We start from the raw sequence: 17,651 nt of genomic DNA on the forward strand, positions 1-17,651 counted from the left end.
TTTTGGACCCATGCTGTTTGCTTAATAGTTACACAGCTGTAAGGGATCGGGTGGGGGGGGGATAGATATTCATCTTGAGGAAAGCATAGAGTAAGCCATACATCAACTTGATTTTCAGAGGTGCTGAGATCCCCAGCTTCAACAGATTTCAGTGGGAATGGCAGGTGCTCGGCATTTCTGAGGGACTGATCCGTAAGCTTTGTTGAGCTTTCATAATGTGGTTGTCAAATCCCAGTTGATTCTGGCCTGATTGTGTTTAGCAAGGAGATCCACAGATGCTAAACCGACGTCTTGGTCTGCAAACACCTCTGAGCCCCCCACCAAGGTATCTTCCTGAGCCAAGTCCAAGGCCGTAACCATAAGGCCCTGTGGCACATGGAGCGTAGCCCCCGATGGCAACTGGCTCACAGCTGGCAGAGAGAATGGGCCCAGGGATGGTCATCACACATGCAGGGGGTTGGATCACCACTTCGGAGGGTGGGACCTGGCTGACGCATGCAACATTGGCCCCACCAAGTAAGCCGAGACTGCTGGAAGGCACTGCACCACCATAGCCTCTGCCACCATAATGAATTATGCCAGACCCAATGCCGGCGCCTACTCCACATGGCCCGAGTCCAACAACAGGGGTAGAGGCGCAGGAGGGAACAGCACAGGAGGGTCCACAATCTGGGATACCACAATACATGCTGGATGACGGGAATTAATCTGAAAGGGGAATAATACATTAGGGAGGACACATTAGGGACAACACAGAACACATTAGGGAGGACATGGATCAAGCTAGATCTGTAATATGCAGCCCTATGTTTCTGATGCAGTTGTAGTGGTGAACACTTGGAAAGCAGGAGCATTGTAAGCAGGGATGGATGAGAAACCTGTTTCAGTTTGGTTTTGGTTAGGGATGTCCATTGCTTCGAAATCCTGCCCTTTGGAGGCTGGACAGACCTCTGCTGCCTGCCCAACGCAGCTTGCATTCGCGAGCCAAGCTGTGGGTTTTCCCCGAATTCTGGGGACTTCTTCCATACCGTTGTTGTTGGGCCACAATTTGCGCAAATAGAGATTTGCGCCAATTGCAGCCATAATTTGTGCACATTAAAAAACATGGGAAATCTGCTAACTGGCCCGGCACTGCGGACCGACCGAGTCAGGCCAGCAAGCAGAAAAGGGACTGAAGTCTGTGGGGCCGAGCCAATAAAAGCTCATTGAGCTCTACCCCCTCCTGAATCCCTAGTTTGGCCAAGAATTTACCAAAATCTGCAAAGCTGTCCATGTCTGGGCCAAAAAGAGCTTATGAATAGGGACGGCGTGGGAGCCTGCTTCGCTCCTCAAATCTGTTGGACCGCCAGTGCCCGTGTCCCCCCAGCTGCGCCTGCCGAGCCCTTTCCCCCTCTTGCTAGTCCCCAGACTGCCCTCCCACTTTTGGTAAGCAGCCCACAACTTACCCAGGCCTATCTGTCTCTGTCCCGATCTCCATTTTTTTAAAAAAAATATGGCGATTGGCAGCCCATGCACATAGACCTATACCCAAAATAGCTCTGAGAACCTAGAGTATATGGACGATCCACAGCGCTTTTTGCATATAAGTCTATCTGGGCACAGAGACTTATATGCAAAAAACACTGTGAATCTATCTAGAGTATATGGGCGACAGGTTCCACAGCTTTAACACATATATGTAGGCAGGTACATCACCATTCTCTCCATGCTGGGATAGCTGTACCTACTGCATCTGGCCAGTGCAAATGGGTGGGAATTTCATTTCAGGAAGATAGTCCTAGGAGGAGGGAATAGCTCTGACATATCCTGCATATGTTTGGGACTCTGATCAAACCCACAAGCATGGTAGTGAATGAAGTATCATTTCAATAACCCCACCTTCTTCTTTGTCAGCACTTTTTAACACACTCTACCCTGAAAGATGGCCACCATTTCCCTATATTTTATTTATTTATTTATTTATTTATTTATTAATTACTGATTGATTTCATTTCTATATTGCCCAATAGCCAAAGCTCTCTGGGCGGTTCACAAAAATTTAAAATGCACACAATAAAACAATATAAAATATATAAAACATTAAAACCACAGTAAACGATGCAACCAGAATAAAACCTAGCAGCAGTGCAGAGATTTAAAATACAGATTTAAAACAGCAAAGCTAAAAGTCTAGAAAGCGAAAATGCTAAAATGTCTGGGAAAATAAAAAGGTCTTCACTTGGCCCTGGAAGGAATACAATGTAGGTGCCAGGAGATCCTCACTAGGGAGCTCATTCCACAGCTGGGGTGCCACAGCAGAAAAGGCCCTGCTCCTAGCAGCCACCCACCTCACTTCCTTTGGCAGGGGCTCATGGAGGAGGGCTGCTGAGGATGATCCATGCAGGCACAGATGTGAGGAGGCGATCCTTCAGATAACCTGGCCCCAAGCCATTAAGGGCTTTGAATATTAAAACCAGCACTTTCAATCGGCCCGGAAATGGTCTGGCAGCCAGCTAAGCTGGAAAAGTACTGGCATAATATGAGCTTGTTGGCCAGTCCCTGTTAACAATCTTGCTGCCCTATTTTGGACCAGCTGAAGTTTTCGGACCGTTTTCAAAGGCAGCCCCACGTATAATGCATTAATCCAGACGAGACGTTCTCAGAGCATGGATAACTGTAGCTAGGCTCTCTTTGTCCAGATAAGGGCATAGTTGGTATACCAGCCTAAACTGATAAAAGGGGCTCCATGCCACTGAGTCCACCTGTGCCTCAAGTGACAGTTCTGGGTCCAGGAGCACCCCCAAATGATGAACGTGATCCTTTAGGGGGAGTGCAACCCCCTCCAGAACATACTGATGACGGCATGCACATAATGTTATTTTAAGGATGTATGATGCCAGGAATGATTCTGAGCATGTGGTAGGGATGTCAGAGAATTTCGCCACAAATCTTGGGGAGGCCGAACGCCAGCGCATTCAGCCCCCCGAAATTGGTGGCGAAACGGTCTGCCCACCCACCCACCCCCGGGACGGGACTTACCTTGTGCGAATGTCCCTGGCGGCGGCGGCGGCTCTGGCAGCGGATCAGTGGCGGCAGCTGCGGCGGCCGGTCTTCCGACCGGCTGCCGCAACCATTTCCAGTAAAAAAAAACAAAAAACACATGATAGGCTACATAAACTTTTATTTGGCCTATCACGACTAGATTTTAAAAAAAATACCGTGATAGGCTACATAAATGTTTACGTAGCCTATCACGGCTGAGTGAAAAAAAGGGAAAAAAACCGCACGTACGCAAATGGCAGCGCCCATGGGCGCTGCCATTTGCATTCCTTATTTTGTCACGTGTAGTCTATGTAAATATTTACGTAGACTACGGCGAAAATAAGGGGAACGCAAATAGCGTAGTGTCTACGCTATTTGCGTTCCCCTTATTTTCGCCGTAGTCTACGTAAATGTTTACGTAGACTACACGTGCCAAAATAAAGAACGCAAATGGCGGCGCCCATGGGCACTGCCATTTGCATACGCGCGGGTTTTTTTTTTCACTCAGCCGTGATAGGCTACGTAAACATTTACGTAGCCTATCACAGCTGACTGCAGGGACGCAAACGGCGGCGGCTAGGGCCGCCGCCATTTGCGTCCCAGCTGGCAAGGATTCGCGGCGGGAGGGACGGGGCACCTCCCCCCCGGCCAGAATTTCGGGGGGGAGGGACGGAGTGCCTCCCCCCCCACCGCAAATCAAGTTTCGTGAAAGGTAAGGGACTTTCGTACATCCCTAGCATGTGGAGATAGCAGCTCAGATTCAGATTGGGAACAGCCAGAACTGGAGGAGGATTCCTCCCTAGTGAGCTCAGATGTGGATAGCCGTTCTTCTCAGGAACCTGGCTCACAGATGGCTCGACCTGAAGCCCCCCCCCATCCCTCCCCAGTGAGAACCCAGGTCTTGGAGGAGGACGAGAGTGTGGGGTGTGACCTGAGGGATGTTAGAGTCCGGAGCAGAGCGAAGACGGAAAAGTTAGAAGCGGAGCTCAGACATTCCGCCCAGTTGGCTATGCGTGATAGCCTAAGCAGGGGGGCACAACTGTAAGGGAGGGGCATCCCCCCTCAGCTAGACTGGCCAGCAGGTTCTTGTTCAAACTGCTGGTGACATCCCTGATTCCCACTTGGCTCCACCATTGATATTCGTAATTATGTGGAATAGCTGTTTTCCTTTGTAGCCTGAGAAACTCTGAGGATTTGCATTTGTAAGGAACCTGGTAGCTAATTAATAAAGTAATGAGCCTTAAGCCTGGTGCCTTGGAGTGTGTCAACGGAGAGAACCACAAGACGGGACATATGAGAATTTCATTTTTGCTCACAAACTATGCAATAATGCCCCATTTCAAGCCCTGAACGTGAGCGTGAGCGTGCATCTGCCCCAAATATTTGCAAATTGTCAAGCACATTCTCATGTTCAGCTCATTCCCTATTCTCAGTTTGATCTGATCACATTTCCCAATTTGTGCAAGTTTCCTCAGTGGACCGAATGAGCCCAGCTTTTGTCTGCGGAGGAAATTTGCATGCATTTGGGGAGCTTCGCACAATTTTGCAGCTCGATTTGTACACGTTTCCCATTCATGCAAAGCAGACAGTGATGGCGAATGCAAATGGGAATCAGGCATGAAATGAGGAGTGAGATAATCTTTGCAGAATCCTGGCGATATTGAATATCACCCATTCGCCCATCCCTGCTTCATTTTATACCCCAAATTATTCTCCACTTGACTGCTGCAGCTTGCTGCTTTCCTGCAATGTCATCTCTCAATCATAGCCAGTACTTTTTCTCATCCAAACCCTCCACCTTGGGTTCCACCTCAAGGAAATTACTAAAGTGAACTAATGATGGAACACTGTGTCTAATTCAGTTGAAATTACCCCCCCCCATGGGCAAAGGCTCTAACTCATGCTACCCCAGCCCTCCAGACATGTTCATAGAATCATAGAATAGTAGGGCTGGAAGGGGCCTACAAGACTACTGAGTCCAACCCCCTGCTCAATGCAAGAATCCAAGTCAGAGCATCCCTGACAGGTGACTGTCCAGCCTCGTCTTGAAGGCCTCCAGCATGGGAGAGCCCACCACTGCCCTAGGGAATGGGTTCCATTGCCGTCCTGCTCTAACAGTCAGGATGTTTTTCCCGATGTTCAGCCGGAATCTGGCTTCCTGTACCTTGAGCCCATTATTCTGTGTCCTGCACAGTGCACACTGGGATGATCAGGAAGAGATCCCAGCCTTCCTCTCCATGACAACCTTTCAAGGACTTGAAGAGCGCTATCCTATCTCCCCTCAGTCTTCTCCTCTCAAGGCTAAACACGCCCATTTCTTTCAGTCTCTCTTCATAGGGCTTTGTTTCCAGTCCCCTGATCATCTTTGTTGCCCTCCTCTGAACCCTCTCCAGTTTGTCTGCATCCTTCTTAAAGTGCGGTGCCCAGAACTGGACACAGTACTCCAGATGAGGCCTAACCAGTGCTGAGTAGAGGGGAACTAGTACTTCCCGGGATTTGGAAGCTATATTTCCCAAAATAGCATTTGTGTTAGACTACAACTCTCCCATGATCTCTGGCCAGCATGGCCAATGCAGGTACAGGATGATGGGATTTGTACTCCAGGACACCTAGATGGCACCAGGTTGTGGAAGCCTGATTTAAATCACGGGAAAACATCAGGATTGCAAAGCAATGCCATTTGTTTCCACCAGGTGTGGCTCTTTGGTTAAGGTAAGGTTAAGCAAATGTCAGGCTTACAAAGCGGATGGGCTGGGATGTGTAAACGAAACACAGAGGACCAGTTTTTTCAGAGTACATGTGCCCCTGTTCATGTTCATGTCTGGGGTCACAAAAAGGGCATTTCTAAGTGATTTGTGAACTGAAACAAAATCCTTGCACTTCCGTGTTCTTGAGATTTGATTTGATTGTAAATGTGTGTAAGGGAAAAAGAAAACTGGCAAAGATGATCAGGGGACTGGAAACAAAGCCCTGTGAGGAGAGACTGAAGGCACTGGGCATGTTTAGCCTTGAGAAGAGGAGACTGAGGGGAGATAGGGTTGCGCTCTTCAAGTTCTTGAAAGGTGGCCCCAGAGAGGAAGGCCAGGATCTCTTCTCCATCATCCCAGAGTGCAGGACATGGAATAATGGGCTCAAGTTACAGGAAGCCAGATTCCGGCTGAACATCAGGAAAAACATCCTGACTGTTAGAGCAATACGACAATGGAACCCATTACTAGGGAGGTGGTGGGCTCTCCCACACTGGAGGCATTCAAGACGAGGCTGGACAGCCATCTGTTGGGGATGCTCTGACTTGGATTCCTGCATTGAGCAGGATGGTCTTGAAGACCCCTTCCAACCCTACTATTCTATGATTCTATGAAATTTGTCTATCCGGGCCCACAACTTCGAAGGCTTAGCTCTTAAAAGTCTGGTTTTCTGTTTCAATTTCTGTGTATTATTCAACCATGTAAGTGCAGGATCAGAATCTTAGCAAAAGTAAGCCTTTGGTGTGGTTAAGCAAATGTAAGCCTTAAAAAGAATCATAGCGGACCACCTTGGTAATTTATTTAGGGAATGCATAACAATTTCAGTTCAGTTCACAAATCACTTGAAAATGCCTCAGTCACAACCCCAAATGTGAACAGGTGTGTATGTTCTCCAAAAATGTTCCCAGATTCCCACATTTGAATTCATGCTCACAAAATGTGCATTTGGAAATGCACAACGGTTTCAAAAAGCACTTTTGAAAGATGTACATCTTTTCCCATTCAAGCAAATTGAAAACAAGTTGCAAATAAAACAGGAGTGATCCACGATTTGAAGCAAAGTTAGGAGAATTTCAACGAGCTTGAACATTCCTGGTTCCCCCATCCCTAAATTTATTTTGCATCTCTGATCTTCAATTCCTCCCTCCCCTCCCCTCAAAATTTTCAGATATGCACAAGTGTATTGATAAAAAACACTACAAAGATGTGGCTCTAAGTATGATTGCATCAAAATTATTTTTGTGTGGTATTGTACCAAAATGCACAAAATGCACAAAATATTGTGCCCAAAGCATCTGGATATAATGGTATTTTCCCATGTCTTATCAATGCATATATCCACATAGTTGGGGAGGGCAGGGGAAAAGTGAAGAGCTGAGGCATACAAATTGAAATTGGTCAGTACAGATGGGTAGGCAATTTATTTCAGTTCATTTTTGGTAACAATTTATCAGAATTCACAAATGTCATAGAATCATAGAAGAGTAGGGTTGGAAGGGGCCTACAAGGCCATCGAGTCCAACCCCCTGCTCAATGCAGGAATCCAAGTCAGAGCATCCTGGATCCTGACAGGTGGCTGTCCAGCCTCATCCTGAAGGCCTCCAGTGTGGGAGAGCCCACCACCTCCCTAGGGAATGGGTTCCATTGTCATACTGCTCTAACAGTCAGGAAGTTTTTCCTGGTTTTCAGCTGGAATCTGGCTTCCTGCAACTTGAGCCCATGATTCCGTGTCCTGCACTCTGGGATGATGGAGAAGAGATCCTGGCCTTCTTCTCTATGAGAACCTTTCAAGTCCTTGAAGAGCGCTACCCTATCTCCCCTCAGTCTTCTCTTCTCAAGGCTAAACATGCCCAATTCTTCCAGTCTCTCTTCATAGGGCTTTGTTTCCCATCCCCTGATCATCTTTGTTGCCCTTCTCCGAACCCTCTCCAGCTTGTCTGCATCCAAAACTGGAAACAGTACTTCAGATGAGGCCTAACCCATACTTCCCAGGATTCGGAAGCTATACTTCTATTAATGCAGCCCAAAATAGCATTTGCCTTTTTTCAGCCACATCACATTGTTGACTCATGTTTGGGATGGAAAGAACTTGGGATTGTAAAAATTCAAATATGGGAGAAAGTGAAATTGACAGACCAACCATCTCTAGATGAAATGTGTGTGTGGGGGGGGAGTGGGGGAAGTAGCCATATATAAATCTATTAAAAAAACATAAGAAGAGATGTGCTTAGTCTGACTAAAGGCCCCTCTCATCCAGCATTGTGTTTTCATAGACCAACCAGATACTTAAGGGAACCCCACGCATGAAGAACTTGAGTGCATTACCACCCTCCTGCTTGTGTGTGCAACTAGCATGCAGATGTGTACTATCTCTGTTACCAGAGGTAAATAGTACATATCCATCATGATTAGTATCCATTGATAGCCTGGTAATTGATCCATTTGTCTAATCCCCTCTTAGAAGCATCCAAGTTGGTGGCTATCACTGCAAATCCCATAGTTTAAGTATGTGCTGGGTGAAGAAGTGCTTCCTTTTTTTGTCTGAGAACTAGATTGGGCTCGACTATGTGCCATGCAGGTCTTGGCTTGCACCTATGGACCGCTGGGGCAAAGGGACATACCATGGTTCATCCTCCATTGTTGACAATACAATATCCAGCTTTTAGCTGAATCTGTCTCCTTCCTTACAAGAAACACACAGGCTCCTTGATCAATGGAAAACATAAGTAAAGAGAAACTAGACCAGATTTCCCCAACCTGGTCTGGATGCTTTGAACATCATTCCCCATCCATCCCAGCCAGCATGGTCAATGGTCAAGGATGCTGGGGTTAATAGTCCAAAACATCTGGACGGAACCAGGTTGGGGAAGGGTGAACTGTGTGTGTGTGTGTGTGTGTGTGTTCACAAAGCTGGATATTTGTTTTAAAAGGCTAGTAAAAGAGATAGAGCAAAAAAGGACTTACCAAGTTGACAGAAGACAAGGGAGACAAGTCATCTGCTGATGAGTGAAAGACGTTGCTGAAGAACTGGACGATGAACGGGCACATTTCTACCCGTTCTGTGAGAGGAAGTGTTAATTATGCCAGAGGATTTAATTAATGTTGGTTTCTTCTGTTATCTATATCTTGACTCTCCCAACTCCCCTCTGCTAATTGAATAATTTCTGCCATTTGTTGTTCATCAGGTTCACATATTTGTGCCATCTTTCAATTCCACCCTGTATTTATTTATGTATGTCCCCTTTCCCATGGCTTTAAACTCCCCCTCAACAGGAAGGGCATGTGAGTAAAACCAACTATTCAGGAGCTTGTCTCATGAGCCAGAAGCGAAGACAATGTACAAATCGCAGTTTCATGTTCAGCACCTTTCTGAAATGTTTGATAAGAAGATTTTAATTTAGATCTCTCCGCAAAAGCAAAGGAGCAAAAACACAACAAAGCTCAAAATCCCGCTAGTACTCTATACAGAGATGAAATTAATGATATTCATAAAGATTCATTATTTGTTAAACATTTAGCTATTTCACCACTAACATGCTCAGTGTGAAATTATGAGCTCCAAGTATGTTGAAGGTGACCAAGGATATGTGTGAGTGTGTGAGTGTGTGTGTGGGGGTGGGGGGTATTTATGTGTGTGTGTGTGTGTGTGTGTGTATATATATATATATGTATGTATCAATCAATTGTGCACATTAAAACAACAGCACACACAGTTTTCTTCCATTGATGAAAGAACGTGAGTGTGCATGTTTCAAAAGCACACTTTTCATGCACATTTTTTCAAATGCACAGATGCCGTAAGACAAATTCATTTTATTTTGGGGGTCCACACAAGTCACATTGCAAATTCAGAAATGTACAGACTCTGACTGTGGACTGCATTTGAGTTTGCGTCTGGTTCCAGGACAGTAAATCCTGGTCAAAAAATGAACTTAAGCAAATTTATCATACATCCCTAATACGGATGTGTGTGTTTTACCTTGAAATTTGAGGAATTTGGACTTGTTGGAATCTGTTGATTGTTTTGGCAGGTATTGAATATATGGCCTTTGAATCCAGACTAGTTGGTCAGGTTTTAGTCTCATTCAAATCAATAGGTGCAAGTTAGTATGCAAAACTCTAAAAAATAAAAATGGGTCAGACCCACAGTAGGGATTACAGGAACTTTGCTTCCATTCACAAATCATAGAACTTGCTCCATTTGCAACCCTGAACATGAACAGGAGTGTATTTTTTCAGGGAAAAAAGCTTGCAAATTCCTGAACTTGTGATCTCATTAGAAAAAGAAAAAAAAAAAGCATATTGTCTGAAAAATGCATGCGTATTGTCTGGAAAATGCACACTTTAAAATGTGATGGGAAACAAAAACATTTTCACATTTAGTTAATGGGGGGAAATAATGCACACTCTTGAAAATGCTCATGAGAATGCACACTTCTGCCGAGTTCCCCTCTACTCAGCACTGGTTAGGCCTCATCTGGAGTACTGTGTCCAGTTCTAGGCACCACACTTTAAGAAGGATGCAGACCAACTGGAGAGGGTTCAGAGGAGGGCAACGAAGATGATCAGGGGACTGGAAACAAAGCCCTATGAGGAGAGACGGAAAGAACTGGGCATGTTTAGCATGGAGAAAAGAAGACTGAAGAGAGATAGGATAGCTCTCTTCAAGTACTTGAAAGGCCGTCCCAGAGAGGAAGACCAGGATCTCTTCTCGATCATCCCAGAATGCAGGACACGGACTCATGGGCTCAAGGTACAGGAAGCCAGATTCCGGCTGAACTTCAGGAAAAACTTCCTGACTGTTAGAGCAATATGACAATGGAACCAATGACCTAGGGAGGTGGTGGGCTCTCCCACATTGGAGGCATTCAAGACGAGGCTGGTCAGCCATCTGTCAGGGATGCTCTGACTTGGATTCCTGCATTGAGCAGAGGCCAGAGGGTTGGACTTGATGGTCTTGTAGGCCCCTTCCAACTATGATTCTATGATTCTGTGATTGGCGAGAGACTCCTGCCTCCACTGGCTGCCAGGCCTGCACAGTCTTCTTCCTTGCTTCTTCCTTGCAGGCTTGACAGGCAGCAGAGGCAGGAGTTCCAGTCACCTCCCACCAATCACATGCCTCTTCCCTCCTTGCAAGAAGGGCAGAATGTGCAGTTGGCGGGCGGCAACAGGGACTCAGTTGCACACAGTGGCCATTCACTATGAAGGTGGGCAGCTGCACAGCTTTGTGGGGTACTCTCCGGGCTGTTTAGAAGTTCATGCGGTGCTGTGAGCAGGGGTAGGTGATCTCACTGGCTCAGGAAGCAACTGATAAAGCCGGGAGGAGGTGAGAGAGTCCATCCCCAAATGAACTTGTCCTGTTATTTGCAATACGAGTAAAGTTTTGATAGCTTGTCTGAATCTAACACATGTTCTAAAGAGGGTACATGGTGCAGTCACCTTTCTGAAGCTGAGCAGCTCTGTGTCCAGTCAACGTTTGGATGAGATTCTGGCTACAAACCCCATCTATGTCACCTTGGGTTCTATATTGGAAGAAAGGTTGCCTCCAATAGAATTGGAAGGAGAATCTAGGGTAATCAACTCCACCCCCCTGCCAATGCAGGAAATCTGCTGCTGTCAGGAATGGTTCTGAGTGTGTGGAGATAGTTAGCAGCTTAGTCTCAGAATGGGAACAGCCAGAACTGGGGGAGGTTTCCTCCCTAGTGAGCTCAGATATGGATATGGATAGGTGTTCTTCTCAGGAATTTGGCTCACAGATGGCTTGACCTGAAGCCCCTCCATTTCCTCCTCTGTGAGAACCCAGGTCTTGGAGGAGGAGGAGGAGGAGGAGAGTGTGGGTGTGACCTGAGGGATGCTAGAGTCTGGTGCAAAGCGAAGTGGGAGAAGTTCCACCTGGTTGCCTATGCATGATAGCCTATGTAGGGGGGCACAACTGTAAGGGAGGGGCAGACTAGGCTAGTCTGGCCAGCAGATGCTCATCCAGCTATCTAGGTTGACCCTTTGGTCAAGGTTGACCCTTGGCTGACCCTTTAGTCAAGTCCAGCAGGGCTTTTCTCCCTTTAGTGGTCAAATACTGGAAGCAAATATTACAGGATGCCAAAGACAGATATCAAAAACGTGGAGGAAGTCTGGACAGTATCTGCATATTCTGTCAACATCTGCAGAATACTTGACATCAGCTTCCACAGAGAAGATTTGTGTAGGGATGGGCGAACAAGTGATTTTCGCAATTGCCCAGATTTTCTGAACACCTACCTTGAAGTTTACCTTTCCTCTTTTCTTGTGGTTGTCTGTGCTCTTTTTTGTTTTGTTTTGCTTGGAGTTTTTTTTAAAAAAATCCACATTTTTTCAAGCACTCTGAAAATTCACACAATTCCCCCCATAGAGTAAAGTGTGAAAATACACTTTTTAAGACATGGACACTTTTCAATGCACACACTTCTCTTTTCTTTTTCAAGCACAAATGCAAGCTTCAGAATCTGTGAGCATTTTCAGAGAATGTGCTGCCCTGTTCACGTTCGGGGTTGTGAATGGGATGTGCTCACGTAATTTGTGAACCTTACAAAAAACAATTCTCACACACCCTAGATTTGTGAGTCAAATTTCTGGGAGCAGAAAATCCATCTCTGCTTTCATGTGAAAATCAGCTGGACTCTAACCAGGATGTGGACAGTGGTTTTAGTTCTCAGAAAATCTGGGGTACACAACCAGTTTGACTCACATCCTTTGTCAAATACCAGAAGGACGGATGTTGTTCCTCTTTATGGGGACTTCTAGATCTTTAGGATTTTAAACCAAGAGATAAACAAAGCAAATTAGAAGAGGAGAGGGTGAGAAAGCAGCTAGGGTTGAAATGAATTGAAGTGAGCAGAGTTAGCACACACACACACACACATGGAAACTCAACAACTCATTCATTGTAACAGATAATTATGCCACCAAGCAGTGGACAAAACAGAGATAACATTAAACAAAATGCATGCTGTGAATTAATTAAATCCTGAGTCATAGGGTATGTCTCACATCCATTCACCTGCCTCCAGAAGGATATAAAAGTCACATTCGACAACTTGAAGTTCTCTCAGTTCTTAGAGACATCTCTTCATTTTAGATCTCCAAAGATCTCGGTAAGTCCTGCTCGATTTGCATTTCTTCTATCCACCACTTTCAGAATCATTTGTGCTAAGGACTGAGAGTCCATCTGAGACAGGGCACAATTCAGCCAGAGCCAAGTTCTTTTTCAATCTCACTGATCCCAAAGGGAGAGCCTAAAACTTCCTGACTGTTAGAGCAATACAACCATGGAACCAATTCCCTAGGGAGGTGGTGGGCTCTCCCACACTGGAGACGTTCAAGACGAGGCTGGACAGCCACCTGTCAGGGATGCTCTGACTTGGATTCCTGCACTGAGCAGGGGGTTGGACTCGATGGTCTTGTAGGCCCCTTCCAACCCTACTATTATATGATTCTATGATTCTAAGGGTGTACAGAATAATCTATATCTGGTTCATATCAGTTTTGGATGTATTTAAGAATAAGTCCATCCCATCCAATTTTTGCCCCATTCTGTGATTTCTTCTTCTTATACACATCTTTCCCCTAATATGCATACGTTGTTCATGTATATACTGTATCATATGCACAAATGCATATATCAAATGCAGTGACATATGCATTTGTGTATGCCATGTTCTCCAACATACACAGTTTTGTATGCAACTCTAAAGCTGAGAACTGCATTGCAAAATTTGGAGGTGGGTACAGTCTTAAGGATAACTGTCTCCCAATCTGCATATTCATCAGAGACATGCAAATTAGGTCAGTTCGCTTAAAAACAAAAATGTGAACCAGACAAATTTCCCCAGCATCCTTGGGAGAATTGTAACCATGCCGACATTAAGCTTTGGATACCATCCTGTAAGGGTATCCCACAGGTTAAGAGAAGCGACAAATACTGCCTCTTGGGTATTATTGGGTGGTCCAACATTGGGTGGTCCATAGATGATAAACATTCCCCAGTTGTGATGGAACATAGGAATGGAAGTGGTATGTTCAAGAGACCACAGGATGCCCAAGGTCTACATTTAGAAATGAACTGCTTTGAGCCTCCTGAAATAATGTGCGGATTGGAATGCCATTATCCCTCAGACTCTGCACTTCTTTGAATTTGCAATTCAAACAAATCATACCAACATGTAGATAAAATGTGTATATTACAAGAGAATGCATATACAAATGTGCATTTTTGCATAACGTGTACAAATTTTCAGGCAGAGTCTTTAAAAAAAAAAAAAAAAAACACCCTGATGTGTGTAACCTTGAATGGCATTTTTGGTAGAAGGGTGGGGTTTTTGTTGTTCAGCCGTTCAGTTGTGTCCAACTCTTTGTGACCCCATGGACCATAGTACGCCAGGCCTTCCTGTCCTGCGCTCTCTCCTGGAGCGTGCTCAAGTCCATATGCATTGCATCGGTGATGCTATCTAGCCATCTCATCCTCTGCCGTCCCCTTCTCCTTTAGAAAGGTGGGGTATAAATAAATAAAATACAATAACCAGGACAGAGCAGATTTATGAAAAACTGACATAGACGGAGGCTAGTCTGATTCATCCATCCCTGGCTTCTGTAGATTAAATGCACACTTTCACACATGTCAATTTAAAGAAGCTCCAATTCTTTAAATGGAGCTCAACATGTCAGAGATTAAAAGCCACCCCTCACACACCACCACCAATTCCTAGGTAGGTCAGCACACAAAAGGCTGCAAGCCTAGCTTCAGCACCTCAGAATGTCAGAATTAACTACACAGGGAATTATGCCAAACCAACCCAACACACAACCTATGTTGACTATTGGTCCATGCACAGGACTGTCTACTCAGTTGTTCCCCAGACCTCCTTCCTAAGATCTTTCACTGGAGATGCCCGGGACTGAAGCTACAGAGATAATCCCATCACTGTCTGTAGTGCAATGACTAGCAGAAACTCTAGAGGACCTAAGGGAGGGAGGGAGAGAGGTCCTTCCCTGCCCTGCCACCTGAGAAATGTTTCAGGTGGGAAGTCCCCAGGATTACAGTTCAGTTGGAGGGAAAGCCCCTTTCAAATGTATTTGTGCTTTAAAAACATGTTGTTTTGTACTTAGTAACTTAACTTTTGCTTTTTTATATAGTTTTCCTATATGAGCACCCAGTGTCATCTCCAGGTTTTGGAGGACCCTTGGGCAAGGACCTCTCAATGGGCCCCTTCCCTTGGTGAGTCTACCTTCTCATTACTGTTGTCACCAGCTGCTCTTGCTTCTCCTCCTTCTTCTCCTCCTCTTTCTCCTTATTGCTACCACTTGCTTGCTTGACAGGCAGAGAGCCAGGGAGCAAGAAAGCAGAAATATCTCCTGCTCCTCCTTCTTATCCCCACCGTTCTCTGGGCCGGAGCGAGAGGCAGGTGAACTAGCAGTTTGCAGGGGTGAAGAAGAGGAGCAAGTCCAGGGGGCTTTTGTCAGTGGACCCCTGCTGGGGTGTGGGCCCTTGGCAGGTGCCCAAGCATGCCTACCTTTGATGCTGCCCCTGCGAGCATCAGAGCTGGAGGTGATCTGGAGGCAAGCAAGCCATCATCAAGTCAAGAAGAGAGGTGTATCATTGCAAAGTATGTCAATCTGTCAGCTGCTCATATTGAGGAGCCAGGTCAGTGACAGCATGTTTATACACAAACAGGGATCCTATTGTCTTCTCACGTTACCTGATCCTATCTGATCCTATCTAGGACCTCTGGTACCATCCCCCAGGCATTGTGGTGCTGTGGTGTAGCAGAGGTCAGGTCAGCAGTTGTCTCCATGCACATGCCATTGTACTGGCAAAAAGAGTAAGACACCTGAAGCACACTGTTAAGAGAGTTCATTTCATCACAATACTACTACTTCTCTAAATCATGTTTCCCTTTGCGCCCCCCCCCCTTGGGTTTGGGGGGCAATTGGTATGAAAATAGCACACATCACAGAAGCAACCAAAGCAAGATATCTGCAAAGTTTCAGAAGAATAGGTGCTGGGATTAGGAAGAATAGGTGCTGGGGCTAGGAAGTTGTGATGATTGAAAACTAGTGAAAGACTCTCTCTTTTTCATAGTGAAGCATGATGTCCCTGAAAGAATGGCCATCTCATGGTCCCGCTCCTGTTCACAGAGACAGAGGGTTTTGCTCTAAAGATGCAGGAGGAATTCAGACTTTGTGAATTACAATGCCAACTGACCCATCTTCACCTTCCAGGCTAACATGCAAATCAGAATGCGACTCTTCTTTGAATTTTGAACTTCTCTGAATCTTTGTGATGTTGTTTTCTGGAATAAATGAATATACCAATATTGAGAATGTGTATTTTGAGATTAGAAAATACAATTAGAAACGCATACATTTAGATAAAACTTATGTGTGAGAAAATGCATTCCAAATATGTATTTAAAATGTATCCATGTACATATTTCTGTTTGGGTGTTCTGCTTTCAAAAATGCTGAATTATGTGGAAAAAGGATGTGGACTCCGGAATGGAAACATGCTAAATTGTGGCTGACTGCCTGGACATAGACTGATCCATCCATAACTAGTTGGTTTGGAGGTGTATGTCTGGTGTTGCCAACATCAAATGTTCACATGGGAATGGGCTATTGCATATCTAAAAGCAAAGACATAGTATGTTTGTGTCTCCTTGACACTAGCGTCTGTTCATGCACTCCACTGCCAAGCATCTCGTCCATGGTGATCAAGTGATCTGCATGTGTCCAAGTGAAATCTGATGCAGTGAAACAAATCCATGTGTACAGTAATGCAGCACACCTAAATCAAACAATGCATACTCATATGTGAAGCAGCCCTTCATTTTAGTTCTAAAGACGATTGGCCCCAGTTTTCACCTAGAGCAGAATGTTGAGTATAATTGCCCTCGGGTCTGGTGGCGCTGCTGCTGAATGCCAGGTCTGCCCAAAATAAAATCTCCCTCATCCTAGGGGTGGCAGAGAATTCTGCCACAGACTCCAATGAGGCCAGATTCTAAAGAACAGACCATTTCCCCCCAGCACCACCACCCCGTGAACTTCATCCCGGATGGACCCTACCTGGTGCTGGTCGGGTCCGGGTCCATCCGCTGAGTCCTTGCGTCCGCTGCAGGTGGGCGGATGCAAATGTTGTCTGGCATAGCGGATGCCATTTGCATCCCTGGTCTTTTCATGATAGGCTACATAAATCTTTACATAGCCTATCACGAAAAGACCAGGGATGCAAATGGCATCTGCTACGCCAGACGCCATCTGTGTCCACACACCGGCAGGGCAGTGGACAGATGTCTGGCTGCGGATGGGCCTGGCCGGCAGCTCTGTGGACTTGCCGCAGAGTGGAGCTGGCCAGGGAGGATTCCGGGGGGAGGAATGGATTGCCTCCCCACTCCGTGGACCCCACAAGAGGATCGGTGAGTGGGGTTCGTACACCCCTACCTCATCCATGATTTGATTGTGGATGAGGGGGCTGACCTGGTATGTGTTACTGAGACCTGGGTGGGGGAACTGAGAGGGGTTGCTCTCTCCCAGCTGTGCCCTCCTGGTAGGGATATATGAAAATCACTTACCTTTCAGGGATTATGCTAATGATTGGGGGGGAGGCGTTCCGTCCCTCCCCCTGGAATCCTCACCGGGGGGGAGGTGCTCCGTTCCTCCCCCCCCCTGGAATCCTGGCTGGCCAGCTCCGCTCTGCAGGGATTTTGCGGAGCCGCTGGCTGGCTAGCAGGGACGCAAATGGCAGAGGCCATAGCCACCGCCGTTTGTGTCCCTGCAGTCAGCCATGATAGGCTACATAAATGTTTACGTAGCCTATCACGGCTGATTTAAAAGAAAAAAACGCGCGTATGCAAA

The sequence above is a fragment of the Heloderma suspectum genome, chromosome 17 (assembly GCF_057233095.1).
Source record: "Heloderma suspectum isolate Gila_16-S chromosome 17, 16-S_ref, whole genome shotgun sequence".
NCBI classification, from domain to species: Eukaryota; Metazoa; Chordata; class Lepidosauria; order Squamata; family Helodermatidae; genus Heloderma; species Heloderma suspectum.